Raw genomic sequence first — 25821 nt, 5'->3', positions numbered from 1 at the left:
CTTTATTTATATTCCCTGGTTTATTTTTTTTAACCTTTCCCCTGTTTATCTCTGTCAGCCAGGGCTCCCTGATTGGCCCAGGTTAACAACCCCAATTGAGGAGATTGCATCGTCAATGTGACACACCTGATTCCAATCCTATCCCCATAACCCTTTGGTACCTCATCTGATCAAGAATCTAGTTATCTCAGCCGTAAATATACACGATGTGGAGGTGCTGGTGTTTTACTGGGGTAGACAAAGTCGAAAGTCACATGACACCAAGTTATTGTCCAACAAGTTTATTTAAAGTCACAAGCTTTTAAAGCACTGTTCCTTCATCAGGTGAAGTTACACTTCAGCTATCTAAGCAGCAGAGTTCCGAAAGCATACAATTTTAAATAAACCTGTTGGACTACAACTTGGTGTCATTTGACTTTGACTTAAATATACACAAAAACTCTGCCCCGGCAACTCTTTGTGACAAGGTGCCCTCCATGTCCTGCTCAATATTCTATCCAGCAACCGACATCACTAAAACAGATGATCTGGTCTTTATATTGCATTTTATTCCATTTTTACTAACAGTTGTTATGCACTAATTAGCAACCATGCTTCCCTACATTACAACAATAAATAACTTTCAAAATTATAACATCATCATTAAAATGCTTAGGGATATCCTGGGGTTGAGAAAGGCTCTATGTAAGCACAAGTTTTTTTTCTTTCTAACATGCTCTGCGAGTATGTCTATTTAATGTCTTTTGTTCACAGGAAGCACAATAGAGAAAAGGTTAGCTTAACTTGCCACATTTCTGACTGTGGTACCTTGCAATGCACACAAATTAGCTCTTTTTATATTTGTTCGTGGATTGTGGGCATTGCAGGCAAGGCTAGCTTTTTTTAGTTACTTGTTCATTTTTATGGGATGTGGATATCGCTGGCTGGGCCAGTATTTATTGCACGTCCCTAGTTGCCCCTTGAGAAGGTGGGGGTGAGCTGCCTTCTTGAATCGCTGCAGTCCACCTGCTGTGGGTTGGCTCACAATGCCCTGAGGGAGGGAATTCCAGAATTTTGACTCAGTGACACTGAAGTGTGATTATTTTTCATATGAGCAGCAAGTCTGAGTGAAATTGTCCCTCAGATATGGAACAGCTGAATCCTAGATAATTAGCTCAAAGAATCAGAGAATCATAGAATTTTACAGTACAGAAAGAATCCATTTGATCTATCGTGTCTGAACTGGCTCCTGAAAGAGTTACCAAACTGGTCCCATTCCCCAGCACTATCTCCATAGCCCACTAAATAAATCACTTATGAATATATAACCAGCTCTCTTTTGAAACTTCCTGTGGAATCCACCTCCACCACTCTTCCAGGCAGCACATTCCAAATCCTAATAACTGTCTGAGTAAATGGTTCCTCCTCATCTCACTACTAGCTCTTTTGCTGATGATCTTGAAATTGCTACTCTTAGTTACTGACATGCTGATGAGTGGAAAAAGAATATCTTTCTTTCCATTTTCAATGTTGGTTATACTTTTGAACACGTCAATAAGGTCACCTCTTAATCTTCTCTGCTCCAAACCATGACACCCATTGGCGCATGACGACATTGTAATTGTGAGCAGGAACAAAAGACATAACCGACCAGCAGCTAAGGTGAGGGACTAATTACTACATTAATTATACAGTCCACATTATAGAACTACACCAACACTTTTTAAAAATTCATGAATAGGATGTGAGTGTTACTAGCTGGCCAGCATTTATTGCCCAATCCCTCATTGCCCCTTGAGAAGGTGGGGATGAGCTGCCTCTTGAATCGCTGTAGTCATTGTGCTGTAGGTTGACCCACAATGCCCTAAGAGAGGGAGTTCCAGGATTTTAACCAGTGACAGTGAAGAAACGGTGATACATTTACAAGTCAGGATGGAATGCAACAAGGTGGTGGTATTCCCATGTGGCTGTTGCACTTGTACCTTTAGATCGTAGAGGTCAAGAGTTTGGAAGATGCTGCTTAAATAGCTTTGGTGAAATTCTGCAGTGCATCTTGGAGATGGTATACACTGAGGCTGCTGAGCATCAGTGGTGGAGGGAGTGGATGTTTGTGGATGTAGTGCCAATCACAAATGGGCTGCTTTGTCCTGGATGGTGTCAAGCTTCTTGAGTGTTATTGGAACTGTACCCACCCATGCAAGTGGGGAATACTCCATCACACTTCCTGACTTGTGCCAAAATATTTTGCACTGCAGTCTTAAAACTGCAGTTACCAGCATGATTCTCAATTTTCTGCATGATCCTTGTTGCATGTTGAAATGAAATACGTTTGCACAAATAATTTATGTCCTGGCAATGATAATCTACTTAGAGCCAGAGACAAATTGCACATCCCTACTTCTTGATTCATTCTGCCTGCCTGCCTATTAATATGGGTCACTGCTCTATCTGTTTGTTTTCAGAGATATGTGACTTCCCAAAATGTCACATTCAGTAAATAGTTTCAGAGGCTGATTATCATACAGTCTGCTGCACTTATGTACATGCCTGCTCTGAATTTCCACCCACCCTGCCCGACTAATATTACTGGAAAAAAGTACTGCTGATAGTAATCATCTTTAAGCCAAACAGACTGCATAATTCCAAGCCAAGGAAAAACTAGACGTCCTCTGGTCAACTGTGCACCCTCTTCTCATCCAGTTAAGACTCGTCAATATTTAAGAAGGGGAAAGGATGAAACTTGAGGCAGACTGGGGAACAGAATATTTAAGAATGTGTAGTTTATAAAGTTAGAATCATTAGAGAATTATTTGTGGTGGCATGGTGGCTAAGTGGTTAGCCCTACTGCCTCACAGCACCATGGTCCCAGGTTCGATTCTTACCTCGGGCGACAGTTTGTGTGGAGTTTGCACATTCTCCCTGTATTTGCATGGGTTCCCTCCCACAGTCCAAAGATGTAGGTCAGACGAATTGGCCATGCTAAATTGCCCACAATGTTCAGTGTATTAGACAGAGGGAAATGGGTCTGGGTGTGGACTTGTTGGGCCGAAGGGCCTGTTTCCACGCTGTAGGGAATCTAATCTCAGAAAGAGATGCATTGTTCCATGGCATGTATTTCCAGTAAAATGACAACATGGAAAGATTGACATTAAAACTCTGCATTTGTATAGTGCCTGAAGATGCTTTAGGCTGAGGCACTCGCTGTCAGCTTGAAATAGACAATAGGTGCAGGGGTTGGCCATTCTGCCCTTCGAGCCAGAACCACCATTCATTATGATCATGGCTGATCATCCTCAATCAGTATCCTGTTCCTGCCTTATCCCCATAACCCTTGATTCCACTAGAGATGTAAATGTGTTGCTGGAGAAGCGCAGCAGGTCAGGCAGCATCTAGGGAACAGGAGAATCGACGTTTCGGGCATTAGCCCTTCTTCAGGAATGAGGAAAGTTTGTCCAGCAGGCTAAGATAAAAGATAGGGAGGAGGGACTTGGGGGAGGGGCGTCGGAAATGTGATAGGTGGAAAAAGGTCAAGGTGAGGGTGATAGGACAGATTGGGGTGGGGGCGGAGAGGTCGGGAAGAAGATTGCAGGTTAGGGAGGCGGTGCTGAATTTGATGGATTTGACTGAGACAGGCTGGGGGGAGGGGAAATGAGGAAACTGGTGAAATCCGAGTTCATCCCTTGTGGTTGGAGGGTTCCTAGCCGGAAGATGAGGCGCTCTTCCTCCAACCGTCATTTCGCTGTGGTCTGACGATGGAGGAGTCCAAAGACCTGCATATCCTTGGTGGAGTGGGAGGGGGAATTGAAATGTTGAGCTACAGGGTGGTTGGGTTGGTTGGTCCGGGTGTCCCAGAGGTGTTCTCTGAAACGCTCCGCAAGTAGGCGGCCTGTCTCCCCAATATAGAGGAGGCCACATCGGGTACAGAGGATGCAATAGATGATATGTGTGGAGGTACAGGTGAATCTGTGGCGGATATGGAAGTTTCCTTTGGGGCCTTGGAGGGAGGTGAGAGGGGAGGTGTGGGCGCAAGTCTTGCACCTCCTGCGGTTGCAGGGGAAGGTGCCGGGAGTGGAGGTTGGGTTGGTGGGGGGTGTGGATCTGACGAGGGAGTCACGGAGGGAGTGGTCTTTACGGAATGCTGATAGGTGAGGGGAGGGAAATATATCCTTGGTGGTGGGGTCCGTTTGGAGGTGGCGGAAATGACGGCGGATGATGCGCTGTACATGGAGGTTAGTGGGGTGGTAGGTGAGGACCAGTGGGGTTCTGTCCTGGTGGCGGTTGGAGGGGCGGGGTTCAAGGGCGGAGGATCGGGAAGTGGAAGAGATGCGGTGGAGAGCGTCGTCGATCACGTCGGGGGGGAAATTGCGGTCCTTGAAGAAGGAGGCCATCTGGGATGTGCATTTTTGGAACTGGTCCTCCTGGGAGCAGATGCGGCGGAGTCGAAGGAATTGGGAGAATGGGATGGCGTTTTTGCAGGGGGCAGGATGGGAGGAGGTGTAGTCCAGGTGTACCTCCATGTACAGCGCATCATCCGCCGTCATTTCCGCCACCTCCAAACGGACCCCACCACCAAGGATATATTTCCCTCCCCTCCCCTATCAGCATTCCGTAAAGACCACTCCCTCCGTGACTCCCTCGTCAGATCCACACCCCCCACCAACCCAACCTCCACTCCCGGCACCTTCCCCTGCAACCGCAGGAGGTGCAAGACTTGCGCCCACACCTCCCCTCTCACCTCCCTCCAAGGCCCCAAAGGAAACTTCCATATCCGCCACAGATTCACCTGTACCTCCACACATATCATCTATTGCATCCTCTGTACCCGATGTGGCCTCCTCTATATTGGGGAGACAGGCCGCCTACTTGCGGAGCGTTTCAGAGAACACCTCTGGGACATCCGGACCAACCAACCCAACCACCCTGTAGCTCAACATTTCAATTCCCCCTCCCACTCCACCAAGGATATGCAGGTCTTTGGACTCCTCCATCGTCAGACCACAGCGAAACGACGGTTGGAGGAAGAGCGCCTCATCTTCCGGCTAGGAACCCTCTAACCACAAGGGATGAACTCGGATTTCACCAGTTTCCTCATTTCCCCTCCCCCCAGCCTGTCTCAGTCAAATCCATCAAATTCAGCACCGCCTCCCTAACCTGCAATCTTCTTCCCGACCTCTCCGCCCCCACCCCAATCTGTCCTATCACCCTCACCTTGACCTTTTTCCACCTATCACATTTCCGACGCCCCTCCCCCAAGTCCCTCCTCCCTATCTTTTATCTTAGCCTGCTGGACAAACTTTCCTCATTCCTGAAGAAGGGCTAATGCCCGAAACGTCGATTCTCCTGTTCCCTAGATGCTGCCTGACCTGCTGCGCTTCTCCAGCAACACATTTCCATCTCTGATCTCCAGCATCTGCAGACCTCATTTTCTCTTCCTTGATTCCACTATCCTTACGAGCTCTTCCAACTGTTTCTTGAAAGTATCCAGAGACTTGGCCTCCACAGCCCTCTGGGGCAGAGCATTCCACACAGCCACCACTCTCTGGGTGAAGTAGTTTCTCCTTAACTCTGTTCTAAGTGGCCTAGCCCTTATTTTTAAGCTGTGTCCTCTGGTTCGGGACTCACCCATCAGCGGAAACATGTTTCCTGCCTCCAAATTGTCCAATCCTTTAATAATCTTATACGTCTCAATCAGATCCCCTCTCAGTCTTCTAAACTCAAGTGTATACAAGCCCAGTCACTCCAATCTTTCATAAGACTAAGATAGTCCCGCCATTCCGGGAATTGACCTCGTGAACCTACGCTGCACTCCCTCAATAGCCAGAATGTCTTTCCTCAAATTTGGAGACCAAAACTGCGCACAATATTCCAGGTGTGGTCTCACCAGGGCCCTGTACAGCTGCAGAAGGACCTCTTTGATTCTATACTCAATTCCTCTTGTTATGAAGGCTAGCATGCTATTAGCTTTCTTCACTGCCTGCTCTACCTGCATGCTTGCTTTCATTGACTGATGTACAAGAACACCCAGATCTTTCTGTACTGCTCCTTTACCTAACTTAACTCCATTTAGGTAATAATCTGCCTTCCTGTTCTTGCCACCAAAGTGGATAACCACATTTATTCACATTAAACTGCATCTGCCATGCATCTGTCCACTCACCTAACCTGTCCAGGTCACCCTGTAATCTCCTAACATCCTCATCACATTTCACCCTGCCACCCAGCTTTGTGTCATCAGCAAATTTGCTAACATTACTTTTAATACCTTCATCTACATCATTAATGTACATTGTAAAAAGCTGCAGTCCCAGCATTGATCCCTGCGGCACACCACTGGTCACCGCCTGCCATTCTGAAAGGGAGCCATTTATCACTACTCCCTGTCAGCCAACCAATGTTCAATCCAAGTCAGTATTTTGCCCCTAATACCATGTGCCCTAATTTTGCTCACTAACCTCCTATGTGGGACTTTATCAAAGGCTTTCTGAAAGTTCAGGTATACTACATACACTGGATCTTCCTTGTCCATCTTCAGAGTTACATCCTCAAAACATTCCAGAAGATTAGTCAAGCATGATTTCCCCTTCATAAATCCATGCTGACTCTGACCTATGCTGTTACAGCTATCCAGATGTGTCGTAATTTCTTCCTTTATAATTAACTCTAGCATTTTTCTCACCAATGAGGTCAGACTAACTGGTCCATAATTCTCTGTTTTCTCTCCCCCTCCTTTCTTAAAACATGGAACAACATTAGCCACCCTCTAATCCGCAGGAACTGTTCCTGAATCTATAGAACATTGGAAAATGATCACCAACCCGTCCACAACTTCTAGAGCCACCTCCTTCAGTACCCTGGGATGCAGACCATCAGGCCCCGGGGACTTATCAGCCTTCAGACCTAACAGTCTCTCCAACACCATTTCCTGCCTAATATAAATTCCCTTCAGTTCAGGTCCTTCAGCCACTATTACATCTGGGAGATTGCTCATGTCTTCCCAGTGAACACAGATCTGAAATACTAATTCACCTCTTCTGCCATTTCTTTGTTCTCCGTAATAAATTCACCTGCTTCTGTCTTCAAGGGCCCAATTTTAGTCTTAACCATTTTTTTTTCTTTTCACATACCTAAAAAAGCCTTTACTGTCCTCCTTTATATTTTTGGTCAGTTTACCTTCGTACCTTATTTTTTCTTTGTGTATTTCCTTCTTAGTAATACTCTGTTGTTCTTTAAAAGCTTTCCAGTCCTCCGATTTCCCACTTATCTTTGCTATGTTATACTTTTTCTCTTTTGTCTTTATATGGTCCTTAACTTCCCTCGTCAGCCACGGCCACCCCTGCCTCCTGAGCCAAGCACATATAATAAAGCATCTGAGATCCTGACAGTTCAAAACAGACACACCTAAAATTTTAGGAGTGAGACCATTTTTTAAAATTTGAATCACTAACTTGATTTAGTGCGTTCAGAAAAAGTCCAAATAATTGCATTTCAATACGGGTCTTCTTGACTGTTGTATAACACACGTAGTAACTGAACTGACATAATTGATTTAAACCCAAGGCATCAGGATTTAAAGGACTAATCTGAGAAGAGTTAACCAGTTGTTGTCTTGTTGCAGTGTCACAGTTATGGTTCAGTTGTCTTTCAGTTTTGTACTGGAGTATTTCAGTGGTATTCATATGTAATTATTCTTAAGTTGAACTGAACGCTTATGAGAGAGACTTGAGTTTTGTGGATGTATTGTCAATTAGCTATGAAGTAATGTATTCACATTTACTGTTCACCAAGACTGAACCTATGTTCTGCTGAATACTTTGTGTCAGTCTCATTCCCAACATCACATCAATATCTTAGATGAAAACCTGTAAGATGCCTTTGTGGGAGTGGATGTACTCAAAACCTCTCAGTTCCACTATTAGATGTCTCAAAGTGCTTTACAGCCAATAAAATGTTTTTGAATTATACACATGCACTGTTGTAATAAGACAGACAATTTGTAAGAGCTACTCTTACAAACAAAAAGGTGGCAATGATCAGGTCACCTGTTTTTGTGAATTGGTGAAGAGATAAGTATTAATCAGGCCTCTTCTCTGGGTGGTATGGGAAGATTTACATTGACCTGAATTGTCAAATGGGGCCGTGGTTTTACATCTCATTCAGTGCAGCACAGGAGTAGCAGCCATTATTTATCTCCTCAAGCCCTGGATTGGTACTTGAATGCAAAGGTGAAGAGACAAGAACAGTTACCTCTGAGCCACACCTGAGACCAGAAACAGAGATGGAAACTTCAGAGACAGATACACAGGAGGTTTTGAAGAAAATGATTCCAAGGTTGAGGATATAGATACACTTGAGAGGTGAGGTAAGAAAGACAGCCCTTGATATCAAGGTTACATTCAACTGACTGTGGCATTAGGGAGCCCCAGCAAGATGGAATCAATTGGTATCGTGGGTAAACTCTCCACTGGTGGAGGTGAGTTATCTCAACTCCAGGATCTCTGCAGGAGTTCCTCAGGGTGTTGTCTTAGGCCCAACCATCTTTAGCTGCTACGTCAATGACTTTGCCCCCATCATAAGGTCAGAAATGGGTATGTTTGCTGAACATTGAACAATATTCAGCTCCATTTGCACTCCTCAGATATTTCTGAGGGATTGTCCAGTGAAACTATACCATTAGAAATTAGAAATAAGAAAGGGATGATCACCTTGATGGGATGACACTATAGGCCTCAACTGTCAGCACAAAATTCATGAGCAAATATGTGTAGGATGTCAAATATATGTAAGAATAATAGGTTGTAATAGTAGGGAATTTCAACTTTCTAAACATTGACTGGGATTACCATAATGTTAAAAGCTTGGATGGTGAGGAACTTGGTAAATATGTTCAAGAATTTTTCTTTATCAATATGTAAATATAACTACTAGAGAAGGAGCAAAACTTAACCTTCACTTGGGAAATAAGGCAAGACAGGGACTGACGTGTTGGTAGAGGAGTACTTGAGGTCTAATGATCATAATTCTATTAGTTTTAAAATAGTTATGGAAAAGGATAAGCTTTCCATAAAAGTTAATGCTCTTTATTGGAGTAAGGCAAATTTTAATGGTATGAGACAAGAACTTTCAAAGGTTGATTAGAGTGGACTGTTCACAGGTAAAGGGATGACTGACAAGTGGGAGGCTTTCAAAAGTGTGATAATGAGAGTTCAGAGGCATGATGTTCCTGTTGGAGTGAAAGTTGATTTTGGTAAGAGTAGAGTGTAATCAATGAATAAAGATATTGAAGTTCTAATCAAGTATAAGAAAGAATTATATCTTAGATATAAACAACTGGGATCAAATTAATCTCTTGAAAAGTATTCTTAAGGGATATTCTTAAGGGGAAAGCAGGAGGGCAAAGAGGGGATTTGAGATAGCCTTGGCAGATAAGATTAAGGACCATCCAAAGAGATTCTACAAATGCATTAAGAGCAAAAGAACAACTAGAAAGTGACTATGGCCCCTTAAAGATCAACGAGGTCTTCTTTGTGTTGATCCTCAGGAGGTGGGATAGATGCTAAATGAATATTTTGCATCAGTTTTTACTGTGCAGAAAAAATGGAACTCAGGAAATAAATATTGATGTTTTGAAAACAGTTCACATTACAGAAGAGGAAGTGCGAGAGAGCTTAGAAAACAAAGTGGTGGATAAATCTCTGGGTGGGACCTGATCATGTATATCCCAGGATGGTGTTAGAATTTAGGGAAGAAATTGTGTGAGCCAGAGCAGAGATATTTGCATCATCTATAACCACAGGTGAGGTGCCAGATCTCATTTTAACAAAGGCTATAAGGAGAAGGCTGGGAACTATAGATCTGTGGGTCTGACATTGGTAGTAGGTGATTCTGAAAGATAGGATTTACATGCATTTGGAGAGACAAGGATTGATTAGGCATGTCAGCATGGCTTTGTGTGAGGGAAATTGTGTCTCACAAACTTAAGATTTTTGAGGAGGTAACCAAAAAAATTGATAAGGGCAGACTGGCAGATGTTGTTTACATGGAATTTAGTAAAAGCTTTTACAAGGTTCTGCATGGTAATTAGTAAAGTTAGATCATATGGGATTCAGGTGAGCTTGCCAATTGGATACATAATTGGCTTAACGGCAGAAGACAGAGAGTGGCGGTGGAAGGTTGTTTTTCAGGCTAGATGCCTGTGACCAACAGGTTCCACAGGGATTGGTGCTGGGTCCACATTTCTTTGTCATTTATGTACATGATTTGGATGAGAATATAGGAAGCTTCATTAGTAAGTTTATGGATGACCCCAAAGTTAGTTGTATAGTGGACAATGAAGAAGGTTATCTAAGATTACAAAGAGATCTTGATCAATTGGGTTAATGGGCTGAGGAGTAGCAGATGGAGTTTAATTTGGATAAATGAGAGGTATTACATTTTGGTAAAACACACAGGGGCAGGAGTTATCCAGTTAATGGTAGGGCCCTGGGTAGGGTTATAGAATAGAGAGATTGGGAGGTTCAGCTGCACATTTTTTTGAAATTGTCACAGGTAGACAGGGTCATTAAGATGATGTTTAGTACACTTGCCTTCATTGCTCAGACCTCTAAGTCTAGGATTTGGGATGTCATATTGAGGTTCTATAGGATGTTGAAGAGGCCTGTTCTGGAGTACTGTGTGCACTTCTAGCTGCCCTGCTATAGGAAAAATAGGATTAAATTGGAGAGGGTTCAGAAAATATTTATCAGGATGTTGCTGGGAATGAAGGGTTTGAATTACAAAAATAGGTTGGATACATGGGGACTGTTTTCACTGGGGCGCAGGGAGTTGAGAGGTCACCTTATAGAGGTTAATAAAGTCATTAGGGGCATAGATAAGATGAACAACCTACTGTGGATGAGTTGAAAGCTAGGGGGCATATTTTTAAGGTGAAAGGAAAAAGATTTAAAAGATGCTTGAGGGGCAACCTTTTCCAGACGGAAGGTGGCTCATGTTGTGGAATCACAGATGACGCTGGAGATGCAGGTACAGTTACAACATTTAAAAGACATTTGGACAAGTACATGAAGAGGAAAGGTTTGGAGGGATAAGGGCCAAATGCAAGTAAGTGGGATTAGTTTAGTTTAGGAACATGTTCGGTATGGACTAGTTGGACCAGATAGTCCGTTTTCCATGCTGTGTGAATCTGTGACTCAGTTGTTCCCATTTGAGGAGGAAAAGCGAAGAGGGTCAGTCCAAATGCCTTAAGTCAGGAAAGGTTTCATTAGCTGCATTGAATCTATAAAAGCTGATGAACAAGCAGTAAACCAATCCAATTCATATAAAGTCTCTTCTTGTGATACACACTTGCGATAGATGAAGGGACCACTCTTCAAGAGATCTCTTTTTAAAGATGAATCTACCAATCATCATAGTGATCTGTTGTCTTTGGTATTGAAATCTGTTTGGCTAGTGAATATAAGAGAGATTGCTTTCAGTGGTTGGAGGTCTTGCACCATCGGGCACAGGATTGAGGTGATCGGCAAAACAACCTAAAGTGTCACAAGAAAATTTGTTTTGGAATGAGGAAGTTTACTTTTAATCCTTCAACTGTTTATGTAATTGCCTTTTGCCAGACAGCAAAGTCACACTTTAAAATGTTAACCATTAGTTGGATCAAAAAAGCTTTTGGAATCTTGCTGGAAAGAGAAGCTCATTGTAGAAGCCTTTTGGGCAAGTCAGTACCAATGAGAAAGCAATTAGGAAATATAGGTTCCCCAAACCTTCAGTAATTCAAAAAATGGTGAGTGACTCAGTGGTTAGCACTGCTCCCTCACAGCGCTAGCAGCCCACCCTCGGGTGACTGTCTGTTTGCACATTCTCCCAGTGTCTGCGTATGTTTCCTCCGGGTGCTCTGGTTTCCTCCCATAGTCCAAAGATGTGCAGGTTAGGTGGATTGGCCATGCTAAATTGCCCATAGTGTCCAGGAGGTGCAGTCTAGGTGGGTTAGCCATGGGAAATGCAGGGTTATAAGGTCGGTATGGGTGAGATGCTCTTTGGGGAGTTGGTGGGCACTTTATGGTCCAAATGGCCTGCCCCAACAGTGAAGGGACTTTAAATTTCTATATTCCTTTCATTGGAAGAGAACGGGGTCCCCACACGTGAAGGAATGGCATATTTAGCAAACGTAAATCAACTACGCTGTGAGTTCAACTGATTATCTTAAATGGGTTTTAATATTGCTCTAAGTGCACTCAGAATCATTCTGCAAATTATTGGGGGTTTGCTGATAAAATACACTTTAAATTCTGCCAATTACAAATAATCAAGGAACATGTTGTTGATTTGATCAACCAATCACTTTGATATAAGGCCTATGAACCAACAGTGAAATTCATCCATAAAATTTCTCAATCAGAATTAAATTGACAACCAATTATCATCCTGTAGTCCTGTATAAATAATTGAGATTGTTTGAAATTCTTGCATTTGTCCCAAAGAGTGTAAAATGCAAACTTTCAACAACATTATAGACCTCATAGAAGTTTATAAAATAATGAGAGATATAGATAGGATTAATGGTCTGTGTCTTTTCCCCTAGGATTGGGGATTTCAAAACTGGGAGGCACATTTTTAAGGTGAGAGGAGAGAGATTTTAAAAAGACGAGGTGAAACCTTTTAAAAACAGAGGGTGGTTTGTGTGTGGAATGAACTTCCTGAGGAAGTGTTGGATGTGGGCACAATTACAAAGTTTAAAAGACATTTGGATAAGGACATGAATAGGAAAGGTTTGGAGGGATATGGGGCTGGAAGAGGCAAGCAGGACTAGTTTAGTTTGGGATTATGTTCAGCATGGACTGGTTGGATCAAAGGGTCTGTTTCCATGCTGTATGACTTGATGACTCTTTCATATGTCTCTCTTTTCAGCAATAATGATTAGGATTTATAAAGCAATGCTTCAATGGATGTTGGATACAAATTCAATAGTAGGCTTCAAAAGGCAGTTGGATAAATACATGAAGAATAAAAAATTGAGGAACTCGGGCAAAAAGCAGAAATTGACACAATACTGCCTGACCTCTTTGTGAGCTGTACTATTCTATGGTTTAATGATTCAGAGAGCTCACTGTAGCTGACAGAACTCAAATAACATTATGCATTGCAATGTGAACATGACTCTTCCTATGAGAAAATCTCTTAACATGTATGCTTAGCTCCTTGCTATACCCTCAAATGATATTATTTTAAATAATGCAAAATCCTTTAATTAAGACATTGACTTTGATATCAAAAGATACTCTGAAAATCCAGTGGATTTCATTGAGTACATAAAACTATTTGAGTGTTGTTATTGACCATGATGTCAGTAGCAGTAAGATTGAAGACAGTACTTGTATTTATATAACACATTACCCAGCAGGTTGAACAGCTTGTGCAGAATGGGTTATTGCAAAGGGTAAGATGTTTTTAACGTAGACAAGTACGGCAGATATTCCATACATCTGTGCATTCCAGGAACAGTGCTGAACTAGATATTCACTTATAGGAACAAGCCTGATCCGAACCTTTCCGTAGCCGAACATTTTAACACAGCTTCCTGCTCACATGCCAACGTGTCTGTCCTCAACATGGTGCAGTGCTTCAGTGAATCACAGCGCAAACTGGAGGAACAACATCTCAGCTTCCGACTAGGCATTTTTTTTACATTCTGGACTTAATATTGAGTTCAGTACCTTCAGATTGTGAACCCACTCCTATTTATTCCCTTTCTTTTAGTTTTACGTAGAACAAATGATGGAGATTACAGTGGGTCAGGCAGCTGAAACTCTGATGAAGAGTCATCTAGACTCAAAATGTTGGCTTGCTCTCTCTCCATGGCTGCTGCCTGACCCGCTGTGATCTCCAGCATTTGTTGTTTCCAGTACAGATTCCAGCTGTAATTTGCTCCTAAATTGTGTTCTAGTTTTAGTTATTGCATTCTCTGTCACTATGTCCTCTCTCCCATCTTCCCTTCAGTGGAACCATCTATTCTTTCCAGTATTGCTTTTAAACATGCTATTGAGGTGATATGGTGGCTCAGTGGTTAGCACTGCTGCCTCACAGTGCCAGGTTCGAATTCAGCTTCAGGTGTCTGTCTGTGCGGAGCTTGCACATGCTCCCTGTGTCTGTGCGGGTTTCCTCCGGGTGCTCTGGTTTCCTCCCTCAATCCAAAGATGTGCAGGTTAGGTAAATTGGCAATCCAAAGATGTGCAGGTTAGGTGCGTTAGTTAGGGACAGAATGTAGAATAATAGGTTCGGGGAATGGCCCTGGGAAGGTTCCTTTGGAGGGTCAGTGTTGACTTGCTGGGCCGAAAGGCCTGTTTCCACACTGTAGGGAATCCAAGCTCTGCCATTCTCATATTCCGATCACTTAATCTGAAATATCTCCACCCCCTCCCTCCTACTATTGCACAAATGCTATCTCCTCTACATTTCACGTCAGCTCTGATGAAGGGTCATCTAGACTTGAAACATTAGTTGGCTCTCTCTCCATGGATGTGATCTCCAGCATTTTTTGCTTTCAGTTGATGTTCCCCTGTTTTTGGTGACCAGTATTGAAGGAAAATTGTTAGTCAGCACAGCAGATTTCTTTGCTCTTTCTCAGAAGGTACTGACCCCATGTTATTTAACTTGCACGGTGTTATTTCCAATCTTATGGTAAACTGAGCTCCCATCAGCTGAATGTAAAAGATTATGTGAAAGGTGTGAAAGGGCGGCACAGTGGCTCAGTGGTTAGCACTGCTGCCTCACCGTGCCAGGGAACCAGGTTCGATTCCATGCTCAGGCAACCATGTGGAGTTTGCACGTTCTCCCCATGTCTGTGTGGGTTTCCTCCAGGTGCTCCAGTTTCCTCCCACATTCCAAAGATGTGCAGGTCAGGTGAATTGGCAATGCTAAACTACACTCTGACTAATGCACCTGACGCTTTGGGAAGTGCAGCTGGGTGGGTTACTCTTCGGAGGGTGGTTGTGGACTTGCTGGACAGAAGTCCCTGTTTCCACACTGTAGGGATTGTATGTGGATTAGCCACAGGAAATGCATATCACAACAATGGGGTGGGATGCTTTTTGGAGGGTTAGTGTGAACTTTGTGGGCCGAATGGCCCACTTCAGTACCGTAGGGATTCTATGAAATTTTTGATTAGATTCTCCACAATGTGGAAACAGGCCCTTCGGCCCAACAAGTCCACACCTCCCCTTCGAAGAGAAACCCACCCAAACCCATTCCCCAACTCTATATTTACCCCTGACTAACACACCTAACACTGTGGGCAATTTAACATGGCCAATTCACCTGACCTGCACATCTTTGGATTGTGGGAGGAAACCAGAGCACCCACACAGACACGGGGAGAATGTGCAAACTCCACACAGACAGGCGGGAATCGAACCCAGGACCCTGGTGCTGTGAAACAGCAGTGCTGACCACTGAGCCACCATGCTGCCCCTTGTTTTGAAGAGAATGGATCCCCTCATCCAAAGGAACGGCATGTTTAGCAAACGTAAATTAGCCACGCTGTGAGTTCAACTGATTTTCTTAAATGGGTTTTAATGTTGCTCAAAGTGCACTCAGAATTATTCTGCAAATTTATGGGGGTTTTGCTGATGGAATACAGTTTAGATTCTCCCGATTGCAAGCAATCAAATGAACATGCTGTTGGTTTGATCAAGCAAGTGAATTGACATAAGACCTATGTGCCTGGAATCACACCAGCAGTGAAACTCATCCAAAAACTTTCTTGATCAGAATTAAGTTGACAACCAACCATTGCCCTTTACCCCTGCATAAATAACTGAGATTGTTTGAAATTCTTGCATTTGTCCCAGTGAGTGGAAAATGCAAAATTTCAATGACATATCTCTCGTCTGAACAATAATGGTTAGGATTTATAAAGCAATGATTTATGGGTGGTTTTGGCCTGGTCTTCATTGCATTTAATGGCCTCGGTGTTCTCAGTCTGTGACTATCGGTTCACTCACACCCCATGACTGCTTCATTGTGATGTTGTTTGGCTAACTGTGCCAATCGCAAAGTAGCCCTCTCAATATGTCACACACAGTAAGGGAACCTGGAGCACCAGGTGCATCCTGAGGGCTGGAGAGCATTCAAAATGAAAAGAAAATACGAAAGACCCACCGTTAACTTGTGATTCATGGATTGTGGTCATCATTTAAGCAGGGTGTCATTACAGTTTCCCAGCTTGCAAAGAAAACTTTTACAAAGCATTCTTTTCATTCCTGTGCTGACCTACCGAGGTTTTGTCTACGAGGCTACATTATGTGTTGGTAACAGGAAAGTAAATTGCTTCAAAGGGGCTGTTTTCGTAAAATGATTGACATTGTCATCAGGTGTCCTGCAGCACTCTTGTCTAAGCAGATTTTCACAATGATAGATGTTGTGGAAGAGAATTTTGTCTGACACTAAGAGGCTCAGTCAAAGACATTCTCTCAACAATTCTCTTCAATCAATTCTGACTTAAAACACACAGCAGTGTTTGTACTTTACTGCTGTTTTAAAAGCTATGACTGCATAAATTAACTCTTTAAACTCTGATTTCCTCAGAGACTTTGATTATTTGATTCTGCATTTTAAAGGAAAATGATTCTGCTATTCCAAAAAGAAACTCAGAAATGGCTGACAGAAATGCTAAATCGAGACAAACTTTTAATTTGCAAAGAAAAACTTCTTCAGTTAGTGTACAGAAGAAATAATGAGAAACTGCTTTAAGTGGCAGAGAGACCAGTAACCAGAGGGCACAGATTTACGATAATTGGGATGAGAACCAGAGGGAGGAGATGAGGGGAATTTTATTCATGCAGTGAGTTATTTTGATCTGGAATACACAGACTGATGGAAGCAGACTGAATTGTATATTTAGGAAGGAAATTTGAGATACAAAGATAGGAATTAGGATCAGGAGTAGACCATCACCCCCCTCCTGCCTGGTCCCCCATTTAGTAAGATCATGACTGATTACTCTACATTCCCACCTACCCCAGATAACTTCCGACCTGCCCCATTCCTTATCAAGAATTTATTTATCTCTGCCAGAAAAATATTGAAAGACTATTCTTCCAAAGCTTTTGGAGAAGAATTTCAAAGATTCTCAACTCTCTAGGTGAAGAAAAACCTCTCCAAAGAAAAGCATTGCAGGGTTATAAAGAAAAGAAAAGGGATGGGGATAATTAAATAGTCTTTCAAAGAGCCAGCACAGAAATCATGGGCTGAATGGATTTCCTTCTGTGATCTACTTTTCTTTGAAGTTCCATGCTATTCTGTAGCGACACATCTGACTTCCACAGCTGATGCTCGTCTTACTGAAAATAGCAGCCCAAGAGATTGTACAAGTTGCAACATTGAGAAAGTGTAGGTCTTTCCTTGAATTGATACCTTGACAGATATGTCCTCTCACTTAACAAAACCCAAACCAAAGAACTGGGGATGCTGGAAATCAGAAACACAAACAGGAATTGCTGGAGAATCTCACCGCATCTGGGAGCATCAGTGGAGAGAAAGCAGAGTTAAAGTTTTGAGTCCAGTGACCCTTCCTCAAAACTTAAGTTCAGGACAGTTCTGAAGAAGGGGCCCTGTGCCTGAAACATTAACTTCACTGGAGCCTAAGACCATTAGTCCAATGCACATTGACCACGATTAGAACAAATCATTTGGCTCCTCTGACAAGCATTTTCACTACTTTGGACTCTTGAATCCCAGATTGTCAGGGCAACAAATGGTACCTTTGGTGGTAATAGTGTCAGGCGAAGTAACTTATCCTCATCCTATTGGTTAGGCCACTTTTGGAATGCTGTGTTCAATTCTGATCTCTTTGATTTAGGAAGTATATTGTGAAACTTGAAAGGCTGCAGGAAAGACTTACAAGGATGTTGCCAGGGTTGGAGGGTTTTAATTATAGGGAGAGACTGAATAGGCTGGGGCTGTTTTCTCTGGAGCATTTGAGGCTGAGGGGTGACCTTCGAAAGGTTTATAAAATCATGAGGGACATGTATAAGGTGAATAGCCAAGGTCTTTTTCCTGGAGTGGGGCGAGTCCAGAACTAGAGGCTTAGGTTTAAGGGGAGAGTGGTAAGATTTAAAAGGGACTTCAGGGGCAACTTTTTCACGCAAAGGGTATGTGTATATGGAATAAGCTTCCAGAGGAAGTAGTGGGGGCTGATACAATTACAACATTTAAAAAACATCTGGATGGGTATATGAATAGGAAGGGTTTAGAAAGATATGGGCCAAGTATTGGCATGTAGAACTAGATGAATTTAGGATGTCTATTGGCATGTACGAGTTGGGCCGAAGGGTCTGTTTCTGTGCTATACATCTTTATGACTCTATGACTCTAATAACAGGAAGAAAACAATGGAAATGCAAAATGAACTCCCAGCTCCAAATTTAAGACTAGATCATCATACAACCCTCAATAATAATTGTGCGTGATCTTCTCATTAGTGGAGGAGACTAAATACATTTTCAACACTGATCAGTCATTGTGTCGGAAAAGGCAGAGAATTAACATCTGCAACAACTTTGCACTGCAATAAAGAAGCCATTAAATCCTCTTTGATTACAATTAAGATACGTCTTTTAATCACCACTAAAACAGACAATCATGTTCCTCTTCCTAAAATAAAGATAATTCTCTCATGATCAAATTTTAACTCCTAAGGAAGCACAGAACTTGAAGCAACTGAGTAGGCAAGAGATTTTGAAAAACCTCTATTAACTATTTTAACAGACAATTGTTTCATGCAGTCAGCTCTCAGGAAGTAATGCTGAATTAATATAGCAGAATAAATTAATTACAAATTCAAGGACAAAAACATAAGTGCAGCTTATCATTCCTTATCTTCCTCATTTATAGCACCCAACTGCAATTTAAATTTTCTTTCCACAACAGGGAGTTGGACACTCACAAGGAATGAGTGCTAGAATTGTACTGCCTCTCCACAAGTTAAAATTCAATGATATTGCTCACTTCTTGTGAAGGAACTCAGACCAGAGTTGTGCTCAACACAATTCCCAAATGTGTGAAATCTTCATACATGTTGAATTTAGTCCTGCATCCCAGCCCTGACAGCCTGTTCCACACAAACAACCTGCGAGCATAAAGGGAAAATAATGTGGATGCTAGAAGCAAATGCAGAAATTATCGGAGAAACTCAGCAGGTCTGGCAGGAAAGAAGAAGAGAGTTAACATTTCCAGATGGGAGCAAACTACTACAGATGCTGGAATCTGTACTGGGCTGGGCTCTGATGAAGAATCATCCAGACTTGAAACGTTAACTTGCTCTCTCTCCACCGATGCTGCCTGACCCGCTGTGATTTCCAGCATTTTCTGTTTTCATAGAGTCATAGAGATGTACAGCATGGAAACAGACTCTTCGATCCAACTCGTCCATGTTGACCAGATATCCCAACCTAATCTAGTCCCATTTGCCAGCACTTGGTCCATATCCCTCCAAATCCTTCCAATTCATATACCCATCCAGATGCCTTTTAAGTATTGTAATTGCACCAGTCTTCACCACTTCCTCTGATAGCCCATTCCTTACATGCACCACCCTCTGCGTGAAAAAGTTGCTCCTTAGGTCCCTTTTATATCTTTCCCCTCTCAATCTAAACCTATGCCCTCTTGTTCTGGACTCCCCCACCCCAGGGAAGCAACTTTGTCTATGTATCCTCCCCATACCCCTCATGATTTTATAAACCTCTATGAGGTCACCCCTCAGCCTCCGACAAGCCAGGGAAAACTGCCCGAGCCTATTCAGCCTCTCCCTGTAGCTCAAATCCTCCAACCGTGGCAACATCCTTATATATCTTTTCTGAACCCTTTCAAGTTTCACAACATCCTTCCGATAGGAAGGAGACCAGAATTGCATGCAATATTCCAAAAGTGGCCTAACCACTGTCCTGTACAGCCACAACATGATCTCCCAACTCTTGTACTCAATGCTCTGACCAATTTTTCAGTTCACATTTCAAGTCTGGTATGACTCAATTTTTTTAAAAATATAAACTTTTGACATTGATAAAGATAAACTATTGCCATTGTTGAAGCTTCTAGAATTGGGGGCATAGTCCAGGAATTAGGACCAGAGTGTTGTGGAGAGATGGTGGGAAGCACTTCTACATCCAAAGGGTGGTCGATGTTTGGAACTCTCTTCCATCAATGGTGATGGATGCTGGATTAGATGTTAATTGTAAATCTGAGGCAGATAATTTTGTGTTGAGCCAAGGTGTTAAGGGATATGGTCCAAAGGCAGGTATATAAAGTTAACACGCAGATCAGCCATGATCTCATTGAATGTGGGATAGGCTTGAGGGGCTGAATGTCCTACTCCTGTTCCTCAGACAGAGGCAAACAGGAAAGACCAGAGGAAAAAACAGACACAAAATGTGTGAAAGGGTGGGAATGGATCCTCTGAAATAAAAACAAAACAAACAGGACAAGAATGTGGAGGGGAGGGAGAAGGAAGAGAAGAGAAGAAAAATGGAGAACAGACATGATGGAGAACAGGCATAATTTATTAAATTATGCAATTTAGCATAGAGACCTGAAAGCGGTAAAGTGCCCAAGTGAGACATGAAGTGCTGTTTCTCAAGCTTATGTTTCCTTTTCTCTTTCTGAACCATTAGTCAACTCTTTTGTCTTTTGCACTGGGTCTCTACCTCTGTCAAATCCAATCTCCAACCCCCTTTCAGTTCTGAAGAAGAGTCAAACTCTGTTTCCCTGTCCACAGATGCTGTCAGAGCTGTTAGTATTACTGTACGCTAACAGTGGGTTGTGCAGTATACTCACCACCTCAGCTACCACCTAACTTCCATGAAACTGGTAAGAGAGTCAGAAAGGGTTGAAATAGGGGTGCGAGAGTACGCTGCCTAACACAAGTAATACAAACTCTGCAAATCAACAGAGTAAAAACAGTGAAAGCAAAGGTCAAATCTGGAAATCGACATGCTGGTCATACTGGGCCTCCAGTTTGAGAGATACATGGCAAATCAGAGCAGTATGTATCACTTAAACAAAACAAAGTCTACGGACACTGGAAATCAGGAAATAGCTGGAGAAATCCAGCAGGGCTGGCAGCTTTTGTGGAGACTGAAACCGAGCTAACGTTTCAGCTTATTTCTGAAGAAGATTTCACATCTGCCTGCATCTTCTGAAATCCAACATTGCTCTGAAAGTGTAACACATTATCCCATGCAGCTTAAGGACAGGAAATCTGCTTTATAAAATAGACATCAGTTTGCATAACCTCACAAAGATTACCTGCCTATGGAACTGGTTCCTAATAAGGGTAGTGGAGGCATATTCACTAGACTCACATAAGAACGGCTAGACACTTTAATGGGATCGGCTTGTTAATGTGGGGGAAAAGAGATCAAAAGGGCAACTAGGCCACCTTCCTCAGCAGCTGATTTCTGAGCCGGTATAAGTCATCTGGACCTGTTCCAGAGAAAGCCAAAACCTTGTAGCTCAGATTTTGCAGCATAAATATTCTGTCTGTTTGTTATTGTATTCAGTTTAATTCATGTTACTGGCGCTCTTAATTATTGATCAAATTAGGAAATGCATCCTTAAATGAGACAAACTGCTGTCTGGTAACTTTACTCCGACCTACCATTCCCCTACTGTGATGAGGCTATGTCTGACATGCATGTTAATCAATAAAAGCAACATTATTATTGCAGGGCTTTATTAAGATGTTTCTGTAGAGTCCATTAGGACAATTATGTTGAGCAAGCTCAATTCAAGATGGATGTCTGTGGGTCCAATGATTTGTAATATTTAAGTAAAAAGAACATTTTATTGCTGCTGCTGCTGATTTTGGCACTGTTTGTCATGCTGCCTTAGGAACTCAGTCTCTGTAGCCTCGTGGAACAGAGGGTTGTGTCATGGATGATGGCAAAATACCATGATACCCTATGTGGTGGACCCAGATCACCAGGGAGCAGATCAGAGGTCAAATGACACCAGATTATAGTCCAACACGTTTGTTTGAAATCACAAGCTTTCAAAACACTGCCCCTTCATCAGGTGGACTGCAGAGAGGGACATAGACACAGGATTTATAGCAGAGAGATCAAAAGATCATACAATGCAGGTTCATAGCTCCTTGAAAGTGGAGTCACAGGAAGAGAGGATAGTGAAGAAGGCGTTTGGTATGCCTTCCTTTATTAGTCAGAGTATTGAGTACAGGAGTTGGGAGGTCATGTTGCGACTGTACAGGACATTGGTTAGGCCACTGTTGGAATATTGCATGTAATTCTGGTCTCCCTCCTATCAGAAAGATGTTGTGAAACTTGAAAGGGTTCAGAAAAGATTTACAAGGATGTTGCCAGGATTGGAGAATTTGAGCTATTGGGAGAGGCTGAACAGGCTGTTTTGCCTGGAGCATCGGAGGCTGAGGGGGTGACCTTATAAGAGGTTTACAAGCTTTTGGAGTGCTGCCCCTTCAGTAGGTGATGTACAGAGAGGCACATTGGCACAGAATGTGTAGCAGAGAGATCTAAAGTTCACACAAATGGTTGGTTTGACACTGAGCATGCAATTCTTAAACCTCTTCAAGCCATTTGGTTTGTCTCCAGCAACACCATATTTTTAATCTTTTGAGGGGCATGGATAGGATAAATAGACAAAGTCTTATTCCTGGGGTAGGGGAATCCAGAACTAGAGGGCATTGGTTTAGGGTGAGAGGGAAAAGATATAAAAGAGACCTAAGGGGCAACCTTTTCATGCAGAGGGTGGTACGTGTTTGGAATGAGCTGCCAGAGGATGTGGTGGAGGCTGGTACAATTGCAACATTTAAGGGGCATTTGGATGGGTATATGAATAGGAAGGATTTGGAGGGATATGGGCCGGGTGCTGGCAGGTGGGACTAGACATCTGGTTGGCGTGGACTGGTTGGACCGAAGGGTCTGTTTCCATGCTGTACATCTCTATGTCTCTATGACTCCAAATGGTCTGAGTCGAGCGTCTACAGGTTGAATAATAAGACTTTGCAGATTATCAAAAGTCGAAAATGTGGGCATGCCTGAAACATCGATTCTCCTGCTCCTCGGTTGCTGCCTGACCTGCTGACCTTCAGCACCGCATTCTCGACTCTGATCTCCAGCATCTGCAGTCCTCACTTTCCCCTAAGTGATCAAAAGTGTCAGATGGTTTGAGTGAAGTGTCAACAGCTGAATAACAAGTGAAGGGATGACCTATAAACCAATTAATTGAGGCAAAGAGGTAATTACAAAAGATTAAAAATATGGTGGTGCTGGAGACAAACCAAATGGCTGGAATAGGTTTAAAGAATTGCATGCTCAGTGTCAAACCAACCATTTGTGTGAACGTTAGATCTCTCTGCTACAAATTCTGTGCCAATGTGCCTCTCTGCACATCACCTACTGAAGGGGCAGCACTCCGAAAGCTTGTGATTTCAAATAAACCTGTTGGACCATAACCTGGTGTCATGTGACATCTGACCTTGTCCACCCCTGCAGTCCAACGGCACCTCCACACCAGGGAACAGAGGCAAGGAAAGCAGTGTGTGGAAATCAGAGAGTGAGGCCATCTATATAGGTCTCTGCCCACCTCGGGCTGTCAGATTGGCAAGGGTCACTTTAGTGGTGGGTGGCGTGGGGATTCTTTTGGAGGAGAAAGTGAACCAATTAAAACTGAAATAAGAGGAAAGCATCAATTGCAAACAAGAAAAAAAAATGAGTTGTCGCCACAATGATTTATGGTGGTTTGCCTCTCTCTGGAGTTGGGAGCTTGATGAAATGAATGTGGAGTTTATTACATTGGTAAGTTAGCAAATAGCTACACTCTGTAACATATCACAGAAAGAAATAGTCTGAGACAGGGAGAAAAATCACATCCAAAGGAAAGAACAAAGGAAATCTGAAAGGTTGGGGAATGGGATGAAAAAAGCATGGCCAGTGAGAACAGCTGAGGCAGTTGGTAAATTTATAGAGAATAGCTGAAGAGACACAATGTGTTTAGGCATAACATTCCAGACAGAAAGGGTCAAGTGATTGAAAAGATAGCCACCCCCTGAAAAAAGAGGGAATGGGAATTATGAGTTATCCACTGTTGGTTCAGAGGATGGGTGTGGGTATTGAGTTCCAATGGAATATATTCCACATTTCCGGCCTCTTGTGCATCTCCAATTCTAATCGCTCCACCATTGGCAGCAGCATCTTCAGCTGCTGAAACGAGACACTTTGGAATTCCCTCCCTAAATCAATTTGTCTCTCTCTGTCCTCCACTGGGATAATCTTTAAAATCTACCTCTTTGACTTCTCTTAATCTTCACTCATCGTGTCAATTGCCAGATATTCTCTGTAAAGTGCCTTGGGACGCTTTGTGACATGCAAGGCTGTAGATAAATGCAAATTTTTATTGTTGGAGGATTTGAGAATTACAACCTTAAATTAATTTGCTGGGATACATCTGGGATCTCATCGAAACACAATTTTTTACAAGGTGATGGGACTTTGGGATCAAATAGTAGAGAAGCAAGGTTTTAATTTAAACAGTAATTAGTCACAAAATTAAACCTTTCAGCGTGTATTTGCAGGACTCTTTTTAAGCCTATAGGTGCCTGCTATTCCTTACTGACTTATATTTTTAGCATCAGAAATTGCTAGAAATACTCAGCAGGTGTGGTGGCAGCATCTGTGGAGAGAGGAAATGGAGTTAATAGTTCAGGGTGGATGATGTCTTAGCTGGGAAAAGTTAGGAAGGTCAGCCAGTTTTGAACGTGAAAGGGGGTGAGAGTAGAAGAAAAGAAGAGAAAGGGATGGTCTGTGATAGGGTGGAAGACAGGAGTGATTCAACGACAAAGGAGTTGGTGATCCAGAGCTGAAGGCAGTGATCATGAGACAGGTAAAGATGAAGTGTGTCTTGGGTACATGCGAATGGCAGAATGATGAGCAGCTCTCATCCCTAAGACAGTGAAGAAGGGAAACAAGGTTGAATCCATTCCTGCAAAGGAGAAGAAACAAAATGGGGGCAGAGAATATAACCTGTCATTGTCAAATTCAAATGTTGAGTCCTAAAGACTCCGAAGTATTAAATTGATAGCTCAAGCTATTGTAAAGCTCACTGGAACAGTCAATCATTGAATGGTCACAGCACAGAAGGATGCCATTTTGTTGGCCAAAACAATGTGCTGATTTTCTTTACATCTTGCCACATCCGTGCTTTTACCCCAGGTCCCTGTACATTCTTCATTTTTATTGACCCTCACACCATCCTCAGGATATGCATTCCCCAGATCCATGCCACTTGCTGAGTGAAAAGACCTTTCCTTATGTCACCACTGTTTCTTTAGCCAACTATTAAGTCTGTAGTCTCTCATTCTCAATCCTTCCAATACTGGGAATAGTGTCTCCCAATCTACTCTGTCCAGTTTTGAATAGATTTACCTCTGTTTATGCAGATTCACTACTTGTAGATCCAAGTACCCATGAAGTGCGCCCCGGACCCAATATATTTTTCCTAATTGACAAGTTCTGATGGGTCATGCTGTCATTCCAAGTAGAGAGGAGATTTCTCTACCCTCAATCTTCCAAACTCCAATGAATACAGTCCTATCCAATTCAATCTCCCTTTACCATCAGTCCTGCCATCCAGGGAATCATTCCAGTCAGACGATCTCATTAATTACTCTGTTGTCAGTTTTGTTTTATTTCCCTCTTTTGTGTGATTTCTTTGCCCTATCTTTGGGGTTTTCTTCCTCTCTCTTTTCTCTCTCACTGTTTGCTGTTTCTTCCCCTTTAATGTAGAAGTCCTTTCTCAGAGTTCTTTCCCCTCTGTACTTTGTTC

The sequence above is a fragment of the Chiloscyllium plagiosum genome, unplaced genomic scaffold (assembly GCF_037043375.1).
Source record: "Chiloscyllium plagiosum isolate Xiang-an unplaced genomic scaffold, Cpla_swu_hap1 HiC_scaffold_9, whole genome shotgun sequence".
Taxonomy (NCBI): Eukaryota; Metazoa; Chordata; class Chondrichthyes; order Orectolobiformes; family Hemiscylliidae; genus Chiloscyllium; species Chiloscyllium plagiosum.
This window is presented reverse-complemented; position numbering follows the sequence as displayed.